General features: G+C 42.6%; 1 protein-coding gene across 1 annotated transcript in view; it reads right to left on the minus strand.

Moving 5' to 3' along the window:
* LOC126091949 (synaptotagmin 1-like) overlaps positions 1-21,443 on the minus strand; it is a 1,108,877-nt gene extending 1,087,434 nt beyond the window's left edge. The window contains exon 1 of the mRNA XM_049907282.1: positions 21,360-21,443. The gene's annotated coding sequence lies outside the window, so the exon portion shown is untranslated. The remainder of the gene's footprint in view (positions 1-21,359) is intronic.
* Between the last annotated feature and the right edge of the window lie 313 nt (positions 21,444-21,756).

The following is a 21,756-nucleotide window of genomic DNA, read 5'->3' on the forward strand; positions in this document are numbered from 1 at the left end:
TGACTGCCCAAAGGTGGTCAAACAGTCAGTGAACGAAAGGCATTCTGAAGCATAAAGTCATTGTGATCTAATGAAAGTGTTGCAGTGCTGAAGTGTTGCATTTATGGAAATAGATTTTCCGGCCTAAGTGGTCGAGCGGTTCTAGGCGCTACAGTCTGGAACAGCGCGACAGGTACGGTCGCAGGTTCGAATCCTGCCTCGGGCATGGATGTGTGTGATGTCCTTAGGTCAGTTAGGTTTAAGTAGTTCTAAGTTCTAGGGGACTGATGACCTCAGAAGTTAAGTCCCACAGTGCTCAGAGCCATTTTTGGAAATAGATTTCTTGATATACAGGTTTTTTTGTTAATTGAAAAGGCGCCTCCAATTTCTTTGGCGTTGCTAAGTTAGCTTCTGTGTCCATAACATTTCGTGGTATCATTTCCAGCCTATTTTAATCTACCACAATCAGTTTCCATGTATTTCGCTTCCTCATCTGCATCTGTCACATAATCTGTCCGTTCAAAAGATACACTTAGGCCTGATTTTGAAGCTATCTCTTGTAGGAGATTTATGTACATTGTTGCATCTTCTGTAGATTCAGCTAAGACAGCAAGGTTGTCTGCGAAAGCCAACAAATCGATACTCATATTGCCCCTTCTATCCCAACTGTGACTTTTTAAATTCCTTCTTCTTCCGTTATTTTTCTCCATTCCGTGATTACTGTAGTGGACTGACCCGACAGCCAATCCACTAGGACGGGTAGCCGAAAGGCACGCGTTTAAGCTCACGCAGGCTGGCGTGAGGTCTGGAAAATGACAATGTAAGCAATATAGCCAATAAGGTACGTTGCTGCTGGAATACTTAACTTTATTCCATAATTGGTGAACCTCGGTCTGACGTTACAGTAATAACAATCTCACTATAAACTGGTAATGGCGCCTTGCTAGGTCGTAGGAAATGACGTAGCTGAAGGCTATTCTAACCATCGTCTCGGCAAATGAGAGCGTATTTGTCAGTGGAGCTTCGCTAGCAAAGTCGGCTGTATAACTGGGGCGAGTGCTAGGAAGTCTCTCTAGACCTGCCGTGTGACGGCGCTCGGTCTGCAATCACTGACAGTGGCGACACGCGGGTCCGTCGTATACTAGCGGACCGCGGCCGATTTAAAGGCTACCACCTAGCAAGTGTGGTGTCTAGCGGTGACACCACAATTACCCACTCTAGTTCATAATTGAACAGCAGTCGGGACAATCTTTTTCCTTGGCTTACACCAGTTTTCATCTCAGAGGTCTTGGACGTTTCACCCAAAAATTTAATTTTGCATTTTGCATATGTCAGTGTGTTTTTTTATGATAACCACTGATTTGTTGTCAGCTTCACACTCTTTTAAGGCGTTGAGTGGTATATCCCTGCCAATCGAATCAAAAGCTTTTTTAATGTCTGCAAATGTTACATAAATGCTTTTGGTTCTCATTCTTCTATAATTAATTATTAATCTTTAGTAATTCTTTAATTCGTTGTTTATAAAATCTCTAATTAGCATTCTGTGTAACATGTACTGTCTCGTTCATGACAAAGTAGTCTAGGTCGCTTGGTACCACCGAAACTGATAAATAAAGAAATAAATATGCTTTATCGCAGTGGGCCAGCAATATAGTATTAAAATTCAATCTAGACTAAAACCGTACTGTGTTGGTTCTAGGTTCATTATCCGGAAATTTTGTGAATCATTCCCATCTTTGGTCCTAAATTGACCAAAAAAATGTCTTTTTCAGCTAAGAATTTAACAGCAATGTTAAACGAATGTCTAGAATGGCTGGACGGAGCAGCTCTCAATATATAAATAGCCCTTTTCTTTGTAAGCGAAGAAGAAATTTTCTGAAATGCTTGTACCTCCAATTGATGACGGCAGCGATGTTATCCTCCAACGTCTTGCGTACAACATGTCGGTGACGTTCCTGTTTTGCATTATATGTCACCATCTTACGCACGACTACACTAGCTATAAGCGGAAAAACGTCAGCTTACCACACACTCTGTGTACTGCGCCGTCTAATCAATGTACGCAGCGTTCCTATCTCACAGCGACCTACACACTCTTATCTGAACAACGGTTTATAAAACTTCGTTTCCTCACAAAACTTTGCGTTGGATAATGTTACTCTATTTCTTACATTACTCCGTGCTGTCTATATTTTAAAGCTGACTATCATGAAACTGGACAAACTGCATTTTTAAAGCTAAATTATTGGCTTGTTTGCGTAGTGTGTAACCGAGGGGCAGTACTCAATTAGATGCATATGGGAAAGATCCTAAAACCACTTTTAAATTCCCCGATGTAACTGACTTATCGTTCTAGGACTGAACCTAGACAGTCCTTGTATCTTGAGTTTGACATGTTGATGCACAGCCATGCCAAGCTGGTTGCAGACTTCGTGAGTGCATGATTGCATGAGTCACCATGTTGCATACTATAGAACACGAGATGTGGCAACAGATGAACCTATCGTCTTTTTTGACCCCTGAAATCCCTCCTCACATTTTGTGGGCAGATTGCTTTTTCTCTGTCCTACAGGTGCGTTTCAGTCCACATATGAATCACAGATGAACACACGCACGATATGAAATAGCGATGTTCTTCAGATGCCGCTACAAGTACACTACTCTTGAATCTGAATGAAGTCTGGTAAAGCCATTAGAGGGCACATTTGCGTTCAGAGGGAAGATAAACAAAAACAGTCATTAAGTTGTGCAGCAGGGGTAGGAATGAGTGTCATTGTGGGTTTTGGGGATGTATCATCAGTTTTGTGATTGGTTTGATGCGACCTACCACGTATTCGTCACCTGTGGCAGTCTTTTCATCTCAAAGTAACGCTTGCACCCAATTTCGTGAATTGTTTGTTAGAAATATTCCAATCTCTGTCTCCCCCCCCCCCCCCCGCCCCCTACAGCTCCCTCAAGTATCCGAGGTAGAGAATTGGTGATATGGGAAATGTGATTACTCGTTTGTAATGGAGTTAAAGTGAGCGGTTAAAACAGCCTCAGATATTATTGTTGTTTTAGAATATATTCCTTTTTAATCAGATGTAATAAGTTCTCGGAAATAGTGAGGGAAATGATTACGAAGAAGAGTTTCTACAACGGGAAAGCATTTGGAGAAGGCGAATGTTTAATGGTGTGGGGCAGAAATTGTGCTTGTCTGATGCATAGGCTTCCGAAAGGTGGCGCAAGAGAGAGGCCACTTTTCTCCTCATTTAAACTACGTTACAGACGTTTTATTCTTACAAAATCGTGACGCATTTGTAGAAGTAATTGTGTTACATTCTATAGGGCCACAAGTTTAGTATTTCCGAGGACGACAAAGAATAATATGTCTCTAACAATCACTATTTAGCTTAGTCTTGCTAGTCTGTCAAGCTGTTCACGGGAAATTACGCAGTTTCCGTGACACGACAGTAGATTCGACACTGTCTCGTCTTGCGGTCAAGGCTGATGAGCGTGGATTCCGTCAAAAATGAAAATGACACGTCTTTCCTTAGCAGCGCAACATAAATGAGGCTGCACTATAACTGGCCAGACAGGCTGACGTTTCGCTTGATAATGTGAGCAACACTTCATACAAATTAAGAAACATTTATGACATTTGTTGTCCTAGAGAAATCAGAATACGTTCATAGGATTTGTCAAACTAGAAAAACCATTCGATAGTCAAAAAAAGCACAAGAAGTTCGAAATTCTCAGGAATATAACAGTAAGCTATAGTGAGGGACGAGTAATCGCAATATGTACAAAAACTAAAAAGAAAATCCTTGGATTAGAAACTGTATAAGATCGGGATCAAGCGTTTCATCAATACTGTTCAATCTACACTGATAAGGAAAAACGTAATGACCATCGGCCACCGCTACGTTGGATGCCGCCTGGTGACGTTGCCGGCGCGTAAAGTGTAAAACGGAGCAGACACGGACGGGGTTCACCCCAGCGAACATATAGCTGCAAATGGGGAAATCCACTGACACAATCGACTTTGACAAAGGGAAGATTGTTATTCCGCAGAGCATATGAACGAGAATCTCGAAAACGGCGAAGCTGGTCGAATGTTCGTGCTGCAGTGAGCATGAACGAAAAGAGGTACAAAAAGTCAGTGTGAGCCGTGTGTGGCTCGTGTTCTCGCCGTCATGTATTTTGCACCCTGTTTTTAACGTACTTCCACCTCACTACGTTAAATTACTACTGAGTTGCTGTTTTGCCTGACCGTCAGCGGTGTTAGCAGCACGTATCGATATATCCCCTATCGTAGTATCTTTGCTTGACTTCTATTTCTTCCCGGTCTTTGTCTGTCGTATTGAGTCAGTTCGGATAACGAGTTCGGGTCGCGACTTCGGGCTGGCAGTCGAGTGGGAGGGAACGCGTCTGGAGCGCAGTCCGGACCTGCCAGTCGGGGAGTTGCAATGCGGCGCTGGTGTAGTCGTGTTGGAGTAGCAGCGAGGCCTACGTCGACATGGCTCGCCCGATCGTTGCCGCCACGCGTCACCGGAGCTGGGACACGGTCTTGGTGGTTCGTCGGTCGGTCGTCCTACCGGACGACGCGTTTTGGCACGCCGATCGTTCATGAGTCGGCTGTGCATGTGTGCATCGACTGCCGATTTGTGTTCGTGTGTGTTCAGTTACTGTTGGGTATTGTTCAAGTCTTCGTGCAAGTATCTTCTGGTAAACCTTCCGGGATGTAAGGTCGTGGTCCATGAAACTCTTCAGCTCCTAATGTTTCGTCCAGAGCTGCGCTGGACATCTTCAGAGGGGTGTTTCTTCTCCGGTGAGTCTTGCTGACTAACGGGTCGGACTTCTGAGAGCGACTTATATATCGTAGAAAGTGGGCGTGACCAGAGTTACACGTGATATGCAGAGATAATCTTTGTCAGAGATAAAACTTAACTATCGATCGTAATCTCGTCACGGATAAAACTGTCTAGCAATTCTGTAGTGCTACTGTCCAAATATCACTAAGTTTGATGGTCTCTTCTTTCCGATTAAAATTATCCCTATGTTTATATATTTCAATTGCTTCTCTACAAAGCCGTGGGTAATAGTTCGTTGTCGTAGATAAAATTTTTGTTTCAGAAAACTTCACTTGATGATTTCCTGACTGAAAAGCGTGTTCTGCTACAGCCGATTTATCTGTTTTTCCTAATCGGCAAAGACTTCTGTGTTCTTTTATCCGTGTATTTACGCTTCTTTTTGTTGTTCCAATATAAACTTTACCACATGTGCACGGAACACGCTTTTCAGTCAGGAAATCATCAAGTGAAGTTTTCCAAAACAAAAATTTTATCTACGACGACGAACTATTACCCACGGCTTTGTAGAGAAGCAATTGAAATATATAAACATAGGGATAATTTTAATCGGAAGGAAGAGACCATCAAACTTAGTGGTATTTGGACAGTAGCACTACAAAATTGCTAGACAGTTTCATCCGTGACGAGATTATGATCGGTAGTTAAGTTTTATCTCTGACAAAGATTATCTCTGCATATCACGTGTAACTCTGGTCACGCCCACTTTCTACGATATATAAGTCGCTCTCAGACGTCCGACCCGTCAGTCGGCAAGACTCACCAGAGGAGAAACACCCCTCTGAAGATGTCCAGCGCAGCTCTGGACGAAACGTTAGGAGCTGAAGAATTTCATGGACCACGACCTTACATCCCGGAAGGTTTACCAGAAGATATGTCATCCGGTCGTGAAAGCCTTCATACTACTTCGTGCAAGTGTTTGTCAGGTTGTGTGTGTAGTTGGCGTGATTTCCTTTGACAAGTTATTTGAAATGTTGTCGGCGTACTGCCTCTGAGAGGTCGGTCGTCTCATCGGGTGACGTGTAACTGTTCCTCCGAGCGCTTCTGGGCCCCTTCAATTACCATCTTGTGGAACTTGGTTCGGTCCTTTCTTAGTACAGGGATGTCGCCTGTGGGCGTGTTTCCTCTGCATGGTTGGGTCCGAGCCAGTACTTCCGCCGTCGTGTGTCTGGAGTGAGTGGCAGACGCACCAGCAGTGCAGTCGCGACGGAGCAGCAGTCGCGACGGATCAGCAGGAGTCGGTCGGTTGGTGCGAACCAGGGAGGATATCTCCATGCGGCGCGGTCGGCTGGGTCCGCTGCCGATCCCTGCGCAGTGTCGGACCGTGTGTGGAGCTGTCCGATCACTACGAGCGTCGTGGCTCACCGACCCTGGACGTCATGTTCGCATGTACCGGTTGGTGGAAAGCAAGTCGTTGTGTCGGTCGGTCCCTGGCTGTCCCCTGGTTGGGTTCCGACGGATCAAGTACAGTTGGGCTCACCACCTGTCTCACTTCAGTGAACGAGGGCAGACCGACCTCCCTGGTGGCCTTCTGAGTGCCACCGGTGTTTAACTATCTGTTGTCAGCTATTTTAGATTTTAGGCTTATGGTTATTTGTTTTGTTTCTTAAAATTTTTGCCAGTTAATTTTTAAGTTTATCTTTCAAGCTTAAACACTGCAGCCTTCTGCCTTTAAAGATTGTGGTAATATATTTTGAAATTTTGAAGTTTAACTGTGGCCTTCAGCCATTTATGTTGCACCTTGTATGTGTTGCCTTTTGGGTTTTAAATTATTTTATTGAAAAAGTAATTGAATTTTTTTTTAAGATTTCTTGTTGGCCTTCTGCCTTTAAATGTCTATGGTAATATAATCTAAAATTTTGGAAAGTAATTGTGGCGCTCGGCCATTTGTATTGCATTTTGCGTATGTTGTTCTTGATTTATTTTATTGCTATCGTAATTGGATTTTTATGTTGTTAAGATTTCTGGTTGGAGGCGTTCGGCCGTGAAAGAGTTGCTAAATTACAATAAATGACTACTAGAAGCAGAAACTGACTTCAACCCCTGGCCGTTTCCATAATCCTATTACCTGTTCTGCCCAGCGTGTTTAGCGAGCGTCTCACAGTGTAACTACCACTAAGCGCTCAATGGTTGGACGACCACGACACTTTACAGAACATGGGATTCGGAGGCTTGTCTGCTCTGTGAAGTAGGACAGATGGTGATCAGTGGCATCGCTACCGAAAGACCAGAATGCTGGTGCAGGTGTGAACCACATTTTTGCTACACTAAGTCAATGGTCGTCCCACAAACGCCGTTATAGGGGTGACCGGCGACTCGAAACGTGGAGCACCCCACGGACGCAGTCCGGTGCGAGCAGTATTATGCTATGGGAGACATTCTCCTTCGCTTGTATGGGATCCGTGGTAGTAATCGAAGACACGCTGACAGTTGTACGTCACCTGCATCCCTTCATGCCTGAAGTGTTCCCCGACGGCGATGTCATCTTTCAGCAGTGTAATCGTCCATTTCTCGGAGCCAAAACCATGCTACAGTGGTGTTGGCAGCATTACGAGGTGCATTCAAGTTCTAAGGCCTCCGATTTTTTTTTTCTAATTAACTACTCACCCGAAATCGATGAAACTGGCGTTACTTCTCGACGTAATCGCCCTGCAGACGTACACATTTATCACAACGCTAACGCCATGATTCAATGGCAGAGGCGAAGGCTTCTTTAGGAGTCTGTTTTGACCACTGGAAAATCGCTGAGGCAATAGCAGCTCGGCTGGTGAATGTGCGGCCACAGAGAGTGTCTTTCATTGTTGGAAGAAGCCAAAAGTCACTAGGAGCCAGGTCAGGTGAGTAGGGAGCAAGAGGATTCACTTCAAAGTTGTTATCACGAAGAAACTGTTGCATAACGTTAGCTCGATGTGCAGGTGCGTTGTCTTGGTGAAACAGCACACGCGCAGCCCTTCCCGGACGTTTTTGTTGCAGTGCAGAAAGGAATTTCTTCTTCAAAATATTTTCGTAGGATGCACCTGTTACCGTAGTGCCCTTTGGAATGCAATGGGTAAGGATTACGCCCTCGCTGTCCCAGAACATGGGCACCATCATTTTTTCAGCACTGGCGGTTACCCGAAATTTTTTTGGTGGCGGTGAATCTGTGGGCTTCCATTGAGCTGACTGGCGCTTTGTTTCTGGATTGAAAAATGGCATACACGTCTCATCCATTGTCACAACCGACGAAAAGAAAGTCCCATTCGTGCTGTCGTTGCGCGTCAACATTGCTTGGCAACATGCCACACGGCCAGCCATGTGGTCGTCCGTCAGCATTCGTGGCACCCACCTGGGTGACACTTTTCGCATTTTCAGGTCGTCATGCAGGATTGTGTGCACAGAACCCACAGAAATGCCAACTCTGGAGGCGATCTGTTCAACAGTCATTCGGCGATCCCCCAAAACAATTCTCTCCACTTTCACGATCATGTCGTCAGACCGGCTTGTGCGAGCCCGAGGTTGTTTCGGTTTGTTGTCACATGATGTTCAGCCTTCATTAAACTGGCGCACCCACGAACGCACTTTCGACACATCCATAACTCCATCACCACATGTCTCTTTCAACTGTCGATGTATTTCAATTGGTTTCACACCACGCAAATTCAGAAAACGAATGATTGCACGCTGTTCAAGTAAGGAAAACGTCGCCATTTTAAGTATTTAAAACAGTTCTCATTCTCGCCGCTGGTGGTAAAATCTATGCGCCGTACGGTGCTGCCATCTCTATGACTTATTGACAATGAACGCGGCCTCATTTTAAAACAATGCGCATGTTTCTATCTCTTTCCAGTCCGAAGAAAAAAAATCGGAGGCCTTAGAACTTGAATGCACCTCGTATAGTGAACTCACGTTGATGTCTCGGCGACAAAACTCACATGATGTAAATCCTCCGAAATCCGTGTGGATCGCTATCGGCCGCCATCACAGCGTACGCAAATCAGCGGCTCGTTATTTCTTTGAATTACGTCTAATACCACAAATTGTCAGATCGCTGACGCTCAGAACCGTCGACGTTCCAAAGACGGACAAACCTTTTAAGCAAGTGGTCATAATGTTTTGACTCATCAGTATATACACGGTAAAACCAGTGAGGTTGGGATTAAAATTCGTGATGAAAGGATACCAATATTAAGATTCGCTCCTGACATTGTTATTCTCAATTGAACCTGTTGGAAGGAGTGAACGGCCTAATAAACACGAACTGTGGATTCAGAGTAAACTAACGAAAGAGGAAAAATAATGACGAATAGAAGAGATGTGTATTAGCATCGAAACTGGTCACCAGGAAATATACGAAGAATCTGTGCTATCTTGGAAGCAATATAGTTCATGACGGACGAATCAAGGAAAATGTAAGAAGAAGAAGAGCACAGTCACATAGGAAATTCGTAGCCAAGATAGTACCGGTGTCAATCACTGGCTTTGACTTCAGAAGTAGTTTCTCACAATGTACATTCAGAGCACAACTCTGCATGGAAGTGAATCATGAGCAGTGTGAAAGCAGAAAAGAAGAGAATGGAAGCGTTTGAGATGCTCTGTAGAACGATTATGAAAACGGCGTAGACTGATCAGAGATGATGCTTTCTGCAGAGCTGGTGAGGAGAGGAATATGTGTAAAACATTGACGAGAAGAAGAGGACACATAGGACAAGTGTCATGACATCACGTGGTGCATGGAATGTAGCGCTTCACGAGGCTCAGAATGGATAACTTCATTTTATATATGTCATGACGAAGATCTTAGTGGACTAAACTCCAGAAAACGTAATGTAAAATTGTAGTTATTAGGAGATCAAGATGTAATAAATTAGTATATAAACATTTATAAGATCACATAGTACCGTCTGGCAAAACGTCAATTCTTAAAAACCATTGTGGCTCATTGTGTGATTTACCATTATAATGCTGAGAGTATCCAATCCAGGAATAGTCAATGTATATGTCCCCAGAACGAAATTTTTACTCTGCAGCGAAGTGTGCGCTGATATGAAACTTTCTGGCAGATTAAAACTGTATGCCGGACCGAGACTCGAACTCGGGACCTTTACCTTTTGCGGGCAAGTGCTCTACCATCTGAGCTACCCAAGCACGACTCACGACCCCTGCTCATATCTTCAATTCCGGCAGTACCTCGCCCCCTACCTTCAAACTTCACAGAAGCTCTCCTGCGAACCTTGCAGAACTAACAATCCTGGAATGCTTTCCTGCGAACCTTGCAGAACTAGCACTCCTGGGCCGGCCGCGGTGGTCTAGCGGTTCTGGCGCTGCAGTCCGAAACCGCGGGACTGCTACGGTCGCAGGTTCGAATCCTGCCTCGGGCATGGATGTGTGTGATGCCCTTAGGTTAGTTAGGTTTAAGTAGTTCTAAGTTCTAGGGGACTTATGACCTAAGATGTTGAGTCCCATAGTGCTCAGAGCCATTTGAACCATTGAGCCTAGCACTCCTGGTATGCTAGTTCTGCAAGGTTCGCAAGAGAGCTTCTGTGAAGTCTGGAACGCAGGAGGCGAGGTACTGGCGGAATTGAAGCGGTGAGGACGGGTTGTGAGTCGTGCTTGGGTAGCTCAGATGGTAGAGCACTTGCCCGCAGAAGGCAAAGTTCTCGACTTCGAGTCTCGGTCTAGCACACAGTTTTAATCTGTCAGGAAGTTTCATTGTATATGTTGCTTCCTCCGATGTATATCTCGTGAAATGACAATGAACATAAAATTAGAGAGGTTCGCTCTTATGTGGAGGCTTACGCAACAATAGTTACGTTCATGCATCATTCGTGAATGGAATAAGAAACATCGTTGTACAAAGATGCAGCGAGTTTCAGTTAAATTACTTTAATGAATGGTACAAGTATTTTAAAGTCATTATAGGTCCAGTGGCTGAGCGGAGCGAAAACAAGATACCCTAAAAATCACAAAAGGAATTCTTGTCCGAATTTTCGCAGCCAACGGAAAGGTGGGAAATGGAAAACTGGATATCAAATAGACGAGCGTGAGGTCAAGTTTTGCAAAATAAGATTGAAGTGCTTGAAAAGAATCAGGATAGTAAAGAAAATCTTAATAGGTAATTTGAGGAAATGATTCACTAACAGCTGCTGCCAGCTATGTAAATGAAGTAGTAAAAAGTTCATCTCTTCAAGGGATAGCTATTTTGTGCATAAAACGTTACACTGGTGTCATATTTCGCTCTCAATACAAGAAGTTTTGAAAAAAAAATTGAAAAAATACTGTCAAATGTTGTGTGAAATGATTTGTCTAAAAGTTGGAAATAAAATAATGGACTATAAAAACAGTTCATGCGTTAGTCAACGATGCTCGAAGTTATGAACAGCAGACGAGATGAAAACTTAGAATTTAAAGTTCAGTGTTTGACATGGAAGGTTAGAATTTTAAAGAGTACTAGAAGATATTTGTCTGGTGGATTATGCAAACCGTGCATTCTCATTTGCTGTGCGCTGACTTCGAGCATCATTCAAAGGCTCATCAAATATGAATGTGTGAATTCTCCGCCCTGCGAACCTTGCGCTCCACTAGAAATCTACGGACTCTCCGCCTCGTACCTGCGTCCATTGTGTCCCGTCCTACCTGCATTCGGAACGTCCTAATCACCTTGCTCTACCTGTTCCCTGGACTCGGCCGAACTCCGCCCGCACAGTCCCGTCTGCCTGTTAGTATCACTCTAGTTTTCGTAGACTTCACATAACGCCACTTGGATATTACCATCTTAGTAGCCGTGATATGGAAGTTTCAACAACATTTCGTGATCAGCCTAAGTTGCCACTGTGAAGGTTATTCTTACACAGTGAAGAAAACGCTGTTCAAAACATAAAGAGAAGCATTGCAGAGGAAAGCTTAAAACCAAGGATTCTACAGTGCTCTTTTTGCATGAGCATCAATGTGGAGCTCCGGATGACGCAAGGTTGGAAGTAAAGAGGACTATGAACCAGGCAAAGAAGAGGGCACGAGAGGAAAATACGTCTATTTCTGAAATCTATTCAGAGGAGCTAGGTAGCTTGCATAATAGAGGGTACGACTTTGTGACAGAAATGCCAGAGCACCGAACAATGAAGAGGACGTTATACAAGCAAAGGGCAAAGTCGCAGGGAAGTGAGAGGGATCCAGAGACAAGAGAAGAGACGGAACTTAAAGCAAAGCTATTAACTATGAACGATGGTAGCAGTTTCCTGTTGAACGACGATAAATCAGGAGACAGGATAATATTTTTTTGTGGAAGAGCAGAGAGAGAGGCTCTGAGAAGTACACGAGACTTTTTTTATGGATGCTACGTTCAAGTGCTGTAGCAAACAGTTTTCACAGATATATGAAATTCATGCAGATTTTGGAAGTAATAAAAATGAGACTAAAGAAAAGAGACATACATGCGACTTTTCAGAAATGTGCTGGAAAATATTCTGGAATGGAACCCTGCAAATGTGACTAGATTTTGAGTCAGCAGCGATTTCTGCAATTATACACATGTTACCAACTTCCTCAGTGCAGGGATGCTGTTCCCACATGAGAAAGTCTCTCTGGAGGAAAGTACAGGATCTTGGACTCACTCGCGGATATAAAGAAAATGAAGAAGTGAGACAACAAATGCACATGAGTGCTGCGCTGGCGTTTCTACGGCCTGAAGATGTATGTGATGGCTGGCTGGAGATACATTCACAGCACCCGTGTTCCTAGGCTTTCCGACTTTTTCGACTATTTTGTAGATAGATGGTTGGAAAATGAAGAAAACCCTATCAGCCTTTGGAGCTGTTACAAAAGTGAACAACTAACTCCTTAGAGAGTTGGCATAACAAAATTAATAATATGCTTTCCAAACCAAATCCCAAAATGAATGCCGGCCGCGGTGGTCTAGCGGTTCTAGGCGCTCAGTCCGGAGCCGCGCGACTGCTACGGTCGCAGGTTCGAATCCTGCCTCGGGCATGGATGTGTGTGATGTCCTTAGGTTAGTTAGGTTTAAGTAGTTCTAAGTTCTAGGGGACTGATGACCATTGATGTTAAGTCCCATAGTGCTCAGAGCCATTTGAACCATTTTTTGAACCAAAATTAATGATGTAATTACTTGCATGAAAACCGAAGCAGAAAATTCAGCGTGCGTGTTAATGAGAACAGAGCTGAGTATGGATGGTAAACGTAAGAAAACAGTGTACATGAAACGGGATAAAAGGCTGGAGCAAATATTGAAAAAGTACGAGGAGGATGGTGAGATAAGGGCTTGCCTGAAGGCTATCTCCTACCTTCAAAACTAGACTAAATAATTATCAGAATATGTGTATAAATAAAAAATATATGAAATGTGATTACCAATCTTTAAAACACACAAAGAAAGATAAAAAAAATTGACGAAGCTTGTAAGCTGATTTCAAACACGCCCAAAGACAATAAAATCACTTTTGCCGTTTAACCAGTCCAAAGCCTGGATAAAGCGCGATGGGTAGCAGATTATTTTTAAAAGTGTAGTTATCTGATCTCTAATGCATCTAAACCCAAAGCGCCACTAGTCCCATGCCTCAGTAGTGCTTATAAAAGAACAGTTAAAATTAAGCTACACTACACTGGTGTAAACATAATGACACTTAATATTTCCGTGTATTTAATAAGTGCACTTTTATGAAAATATATCTATTGACAATGACTGCCGTCTGATGCTGTAAAAGAAACGAATCTTCTCTATGTACTGAAATATTCTAAAGTTTCTGTGAAGTCGTATTTTGTTCTATCTACTGTCTAATTGTTGTTTGTCATACCAAGCAGGTTGGCGCAGTGGCTAATCAAGGCTCAATCATCTGGCCGTCCATAGCTTACTGTATTTGGTTTTCCTTGTTTAAGAAAATGCTGTGAAGGTTCCTTTAAGAGGTCATGGTAGCTTCCTCCCCCTTCCCCCCTCTCCCGTAACCAACAATCCGAGCGAAATATAAATGTCTAATCACCACAACTGTGGATGTGACATGAAACACCAAACGCAAAATTGGTTTTCTCTAGGTTGTAATGATGAATGATCATATACTGAGCTAAAATTAAGCATGTCTATGTAATGTGAACTTGCTTTATGTGAGTTCCCATTCACTTTAGAAAGACGCGCACTAATGATGGAAAGATGAGACTCCTGACCTATTTAAATATTAAGTTATTGAATGTCCTCGCGATATCTGCCATGATCAATTTCGAGCTCACACAGAACTGTATTAATTTCCTATTTTGTTACCTACACGACGAATATTTTGTTCTGTTTCACACTGACGTTTACGCAGTGGTTTGTTTAGCTATGTATTTTGGTACCCAATGCGGACTTCTATCATCCTCACCAATTACTACCCTCACAAAATCATTCATTTATTTACTAATTCCGATAGGACCATTCTTCCGTTTGAGATGTTGTCTAGGTATTTCTGTTTACAGTTAGACATGTTTCTAAGGTTTTAAGGTTTAAAAATTCAACCACACTGGAAAACTTTAAACAAATTTATATGCGTTGTTCAAACTCGTGCCTGTGATAAAGAGACTACAGCAAGAATAGTACAAACTGTGATTTTTAGTTGAATGTGCCACCCAAATTCTAAAAACATTCTCACGCTATGGCTGATATAGAAGGAGTCAGACGTAACTGATAGTTAACGCTTTTTTTATTTCATTGTCTGTTAAACAAAAACGAATGAGTAATGTTTGTTTTTAAATTTTTTGTCATTTACTATTTTGATGATTCAACTGTTAGACTTCCATGACAGTCAAAGGTCACTGACAGATGTCAGAAAAGAAAATATTACTACTACTTTCATTGGATTCTTCTTCATATGCTTTTTCTTCAACTAATACACTGTCTAATCTTGCATGACAGTTATGTGCATGATTTCCTACGTTTTCTTTAAGTCCTTCAGTTTTATCAAGAACCACCTCCTTAACAGGTTCTTAACTTTTTTAGTCTAGTCAATTTTTTGATCATCTACAAATGTACTCCTGAATATAATATTTTTGCGCCTTCTTTCATGTCCTTTGGGTCAGCATCGAACCAGTCAACAAATGGCCCTTCAAAAACCTGACCGCAATTTACTTCTTCATTTATTTATTTACTTATTTTGTGCTCCACTTGGGCAACGTCGCTGTGTATGCATTCTAAAAAAATGGTTCAAATGGCTCTGAGCACTATGGGACTTAACTTCTGAGGTCATCAGTCCCCTAGAACTTAGAACTACTTAAGGGGCTCCGGAACGCCCTATACTTGGAATGTTAAAATAACGCTTATAAATTACATCTTTCCTCACCAAGTATTTGAGGTAGGAAGTTGAACTTTTTACAGATTATTTATTGGCATATGGGCTACAACTTAACACAGGGATTTTACAAAATTTTAGTTCAGTTATTAAAGATGATTTTTTTCAATTGTAATGAGAATTCACAACATTTTTTGCAATTTTTTATTTATATATTCAAAAATATACAGTTTTTTGGAAAAAGGCTGTGTTAAATTATGCAGAAGGTACTGTGTAACATTTACTGAAAGTTTGAAACAAATATTTTTGGAAGATCCTTAGAAAACATGTAATTAGTATGAGAAAATAAAAGTTTTGGGAATCGAGCGACAAAGATTGGATTAACTTTTTAGCGCATTCCAGGTCCATAGGATGGATTATCTTCATCCTCTGCAAACTCCTCCTCCAGCTTCCTCTTGTTCCTCCTCCTGTTTACTCTTGCTTGTATTTCTAGATTTGTCTAAAGCAAGCATCGCTCGTACCATGTTAGAACCTATCTTCATTCCCATATTTCTAAATACCTTGCACCTACAATGTTGCCATGATTGAAAGTCGCAACAGCAACTTTACTTTTACTCATTATTATACTTCAACAAAACAGTGACTCAAGAAACAGAATTAATTACGAATATTTTCGAGATAACGACAGAGTAAATAAACATGAAACAATCAACAATCACACCAGCGATATATATTGAACCATCACAGGTTAGCCACAACACATACTTTATCTCACATCACTAAAATGTACCTGATGAACACGGACGTTAATAATAACACCATTTGACAGCAGTTTAACAGCGCCACAGTGGGTCACGCCCATGTAGAACACATTTCAAAAAAAATTTAAAAATAGTTGTAGTCTTCGGAATTGAATAAATTATATATATATTAAAAGGTAATAGTCTGCAGATTCAGAAAACGCAAAAAAGTAAAAATTGAACTTTTCATGATTTTGAGCCTTTCCAGAGCCCCTTAAACCTAACTAACCTAAGGACATCATACACATCCATACCGGAGGCAGGATTCGAACCTGCGACCGTAGCGGTTGCGCGGTTCCAGACTGTAGCGCCTAGAACCGCTCGGCCACCCCGGCCGGCATGCGTTCTAGACCAAATTTCTGTATAAATTAATAGAATCTTTTTTTTTTATATAGTTTTAATCAGTGAGAACTCCCTACGTAAAAATTTATACATATCAGAACTAATAACACTGAAATTGTTACACGCAACATATAGTACGGCTACTACCGTACGGCCTGAGCATGCTAGCTCGTGTCCTCAGGGGATTAGTGGGCCCTTCCTCGACATTTTCATTCCGGAAAATTCACAGGGTGGAGAATACACGACACCATCAAATATTTCTGTAGAATCACAATGTATTTGACGGACTTTCTCAATTTTTTATAAAATCTATCCGGGGAAACTTCCCTTGTTAAGAGGGGCATGAATGCCGAAATTGCAACGACACGTAAGCGGAACATGACGTCTTTTGACCGATTAGCTGTTGTTGATCTCTGCAACAGAATACGAAGATTATATCTCCGAAATACCTGGAAGAAATAACACTTAGGAAGGTACCTGTTAAAGGTAGTATATTGTCTCTGGCATAGGTTGCAGTTTATGTATTACGAATTCGAAGTGTGCTGCTGGAACAGAAACAGCTGCGGTAAAGTTTGTTTCCAAACTGAAAAGCGAGATGGTGTCATTTCTGCAGAGCGTCTTTTGAACTAGTGGCGACACACTGCGCACAGACGCCTGCGAATGCTTATTTTTCATTAGGTGCTCTGATGCCAAACTAAATACAGGAATTATCAACTAATGCAGCTAAAGAATGAAACACACACGAGGAGAATCTTCGTAAATCACTGCACGATGCGTTCCATTGCTAGATGGGAAACTGATCCTAACATTTGTGTTGTGCCTAAAAAAAATACGCAACATAGTGGAAACCTTATGTCCATTCAATAGTCTTTCGTGCTACACGGATTAAATAAACCTTTCAGAACAGATTCACCGTAAGTACATGTGTTGTAGTTTCATCACACAACTCCAACTTGGTATATGGTAGTTTGCATGGTCATCTTTCTCAGTACCTGTGACAGTAGATTATTATTGGTTTTCTGTCTTGCGCTTATTGCATTGAAAGACTGTGTTTCTTTAGATGCGTTTCGCTTTTATTTACAAAGCATCTTATAGGCCTATGTTCATTGTGGAAATGTGGATGCATTATATGTCTCTATATTTTGGTATTAATGCATTAAAAACAGTACTCCCTCATAAAATTGCTCATTTTTATCTCTGGTGCTTTTGCCTATTGTTTATACGAGGTGTTTAAGAAAAGTAATGACACTGCTATTTATCTATCAAAGCTTGTTATTTCAAATAATAATATTTCACCTTTTAAAATAGTTCCATTCGGCAGCTATACACCGATGGAGTCGTTCTTCCTAGTCTTGCTAGCAGTGATGAAAGGTTTCAACTGGTACCGTCTTTAACCTGCCGCTCACATTCTTTTGATTATTCTCCCGAATCCCAAAATGACAACCTTTTAAGACATTTTTCACGTTCGGGAAAAGAAAAAAGCCACAAGGACGCAGGTCGAGTGAATCGGGGGCTGTGAAACAACAGGAATTGCTTTTGAGGTCAAAAATTTCGTGATGGAAGTGACTGTGTATCATGGGGCTTTGTTATGATGCAGCCTTCACTTGTCTGCAATGTCCGGTATCACTCGATTCACAGTTGTCCTGAGCCTTTCAAGCACATATTTGTAAAACACTTGGTTGACAGTTTGTTCTGGAGTAATAAATCACACAAGACGACGCACACGTTCGACATTTCCGTCGGTTTTTGAGGTATAAGGTCTCCTTTAGCGAGATGCATCTTCACCGTGTTCTCGGTCTATCAAAAATGATCTGTGCCAGCGAAAAACTTCTGCTCTCGGTAAGGAATGTTCTCTACAAGCCTGTTTTAGAGGTCACACTCGCAGATTCGTCAAGTTTAACACAAAACTTGATGCCATAACGTTGCTCTAAATTCCTCTGTTCCGTTTCCGTAGTATACAACAAAAACATAACTTAATTGATGGCGCCCTCAAAAACTACGTGGTGAGTGTACGGAGCTGAAACTCAGACTGAGTACCTGGAAGGTGTGAACACACCGGTCTAGACTAGAAGAACAACACAGCGTTGCCACATCGCTCGCAGTTTTGCAAGTTTCATTACTTTTCTCAAATACTTCGTATATTCTGTAAACCACATGTTTTTCCATGTTCGCTAAGTTACAGTAACGAACACTCACACACATACACACACACACACACACACACACACACACACACACACATGCACACAATCTCACTAATTACTACGGAAAAAAAATACATTTACCGTTGGCAAAACTCAGAAAATACACTGAAAAATGAATAAACATAAACACTGTGCTGCTTGCGGAACATGTGAAACTACAGTAGTATTTCTCGGGGAAGTTTTATAAAAGTGAGGTTTAGTGGAAAAAATTTAAAAATACAGTCAAATTTTTTGTGACATGATTTGTTTAAAAGTAAGAAATACAATGCATTAGAGAAACCTCTGACGCACCTTTGATGACGCTCGGTATGATGCACACTAAATGAGGTGCCAGTTCACAATTTAAATTTCAGAGCCTGACTTAGCATTTTGAAGAATACTGAAGGGTACTTGTCTCCAGCATTATGTAGACTGTGCACCTCATTTGCTGCACATGATTTCGAGCGTCATTCAGAGGCGCGTCAAATGTTTCTCTAATTTAATTTCGTCTTACTTTTTGGCGAATCATTTCACAAAATATTTCATCGTGTCTTTTCATTTTTTTTTATTTTCATATTTTGTTCATTATTACGAAGAGTATTTAGAAACATGAAACCTTTTTGGCAGTCAAATAACACACCATTGTAGCTCTTAATGTATGAAATAATGGGCGTTGAAGAGAAGATGTTTTGGCAGTTCATTTACATAGCATCGGTAGTCCGAATATTTCAATCGTCCCTCAGAAGATTAACCTCCCTGGATTTTTTTTCCGAAACTAGACATCACGCTGACCTGTTTGGTACCTCATTCGCCATTTCCCACTTTCCGTTTGGAGACGAAACTTCGGGCAAAAAATTCTTTGTGCAATTTATACGACACGTTTTCGCTCTACTCAGGCATGAAAACATCCACTGTAACAAAAAGACCGTTCAAAACGGCGAAAAATTAAGAAACGTGGAAGTGCAACCAACTTTATTTCGATCTCGACCCACCGTAACAACAAAAGAAAAAGCACTGTATGCAGAATATATAAACAAGAGGCAAAAACACCGTAAGAAAAGTGTACCTCAGCTTCTTAAGTACACTACTGGCCATTAAAATTGCTACACCACGAAGATGAAGTGCTACAGAAGCGAACTTTTAACGCCAGGAAGAAGATGCTGTGATATGGAAATGATTAGCTTTTCAGAGCATTCACACAAGGTTGGCGCCGGTGGCGACACCTTCGACGGGCTGACATGAGGAAATTTTCCAGCCGATTTCTTATACACAAACAGCAGTTGACCGACGTTGCGTGGTGAAACGTTGTGATGCCTCGTGTGAGTAGGAGAAATGCGTACAATCATGTTTCCGACTTTGATAAAGGTCGGATTGTAGCCTATCGCGATTGCGGTTTATCGTATCACGATACTGCTGCTCGCGTTGGTCGAGATCCAATGGCTGTGAGCAGAATAACGAATCGGTGGGTTCAGGAGGGTAATACGGAACGCCGTTCAGGATTCCAACGGCCTCGTATCACTAGCAGTCGAGATGACATGCATGTTATCCGCATTGTTGTAACGGATCGTCCAGCCACGTCTCGATCCCTGAGTCAACAGATGGGGACGTTTGCAAGACAATAACCATCTGCACGAACAGTTCGACGACGTTTGCAGCAGCATGGATTATCAGCTCGGAGGCCATGGCTGCGGTTACCCTTGACGCAGCATCACAGACAGGAGCGCCTGTGATGGTGTACTCAACGACGAACCTGTGTGCACGAACGGCAAAACGTCATTTTTTTCGGATGAATCCAGGTTCTGTTTACAGCAACATGATGGTCGCATCCGTGTTTGGCGACATCGCGGTGAAAGCACATTGGAAGGGTGTATTCGTCATCGCCATACTGGCTTATCACCGAGCGTGATGCTATGGGGGTGCCATTGGTTACACGTCTCGGTCACCTCTTGTTCGGATTGACGTTACATGTCAGATGTGTTACTACCTGTGGCTCTACCCTTCATTCGATCCCTGCTAAACCCTACATTTCAGCAGGAGAATGCACGACCGCATGTTGCAGGTCCTGTACGGACCTTTGTCGATACAGAAAATGTTCGACTGCTGCCCTGGCCACCACATTCTCCAGATCTATCACCAACTGAAAACGTCTGGCCAATTGTGGCCGAGCAACTGGCTCGTCACAATACGCCAGTCACTACTCTTGATGAACTGTGGTATCGTGTTGAAGCTGCATGGGCAAGTGTGCCTGTACACGCCATCCAAGCTCTGTTTGACTCAATGCCCAGGTGTATCAAGGCCGTTATTACGGGCAGCTGTGGTTGTTCTGGGTACTGATTTCTCAGGATCTATGCACCCAAATTGCGTAAAATGTAATCACATGTCAGTTCTGGTATAATATATTTGTCCAATGAATACCCGTCTATCATCTGCATTTCTTCTTGGTGTAGCAATTTTAGTGGCCAGTAGTGTAAATATTCTTTTCTGCCTGTAAATATTATGTATGCACATCTGCAGACATTCACAGGACGTGCTTTATAAATGAAAACGAATCGCACCTTCTGTAAAATTTTCTGTAACTGCGTTAAGCTTAAGACGGAGAAACGATTAATAATTCGAATCGATCGTAAATTTAAACTCGATTTTCATTTCTTTTCAGAACGTTTTCACTGCACGCTAACATGGCACCCAAATCATTCAACAGCTGATTAACGGTTCGTCCCGCAAGAACCATGCAGCCGTATGATGTCAAACGCAACTTTCGTAACCGGCAATGGCAAGAAACCATGAAAGGAAAGCAAAAAATAAAAAAGAGGTTTAAAATAATCGTGATGTTGGTGGTTGGTAGTTGTATGTGATTCTTGGTCACCCTGTACGGGAACTTTGACGTCCTTTCACGAGAGGCCACATCTTCCAGCACCACAAGCGTAGCTCGCTCACTGTTATTGTTTACAGATGACTCACCAGCTGCGGGACTCGGCTGGTGGCGTGGACACGTGGACAAAACCAGTCAGACGTCCATTACCGGAGTCCGCTGCACGGGCAGCAGCGGTTCGCGCACTGAACTGCCGCGCCGGCTTTTCCGCCCGGCTGGAGGCACGCGAGGAAGCAGATAGCGGCTTCGCTTCCTGGGGGACTGCGGTCCCGAGGGAAGGACCGCGGCGCAGCACGCCACAGCACGGCGCGGCCCGGGAGACAAGTGGACACGCGGCCAGCGGCGAATTGTCGCCTCCACACCACGGCAGCGGGTGGCGCCTGTCGCAACCGCTGCCGGATCTCCTAGACGGTACAAGACATTGCACTGCGATGAAAATTAGAGATGGCCAAAACTGTTCTTTTCAGAGATCGGATCAGAACTATT

The sequence above is a fragment of the Schistocerca cancellata genome, chromosome 7 (genome assembly GCF_023864275.1).
Source record: "Schistocerca cancellata isolate TAMUIC-IGC-003103 chromosome 7, iqSchCanc2.1, whole genome shotgun sequence".
Taxonomy (NCBI): Eukaryota; Metazoa; Arthropoda; class Insecta; order Orthoptera; family Acrididae; genus Schistocerca; species Schistocerca cancellata.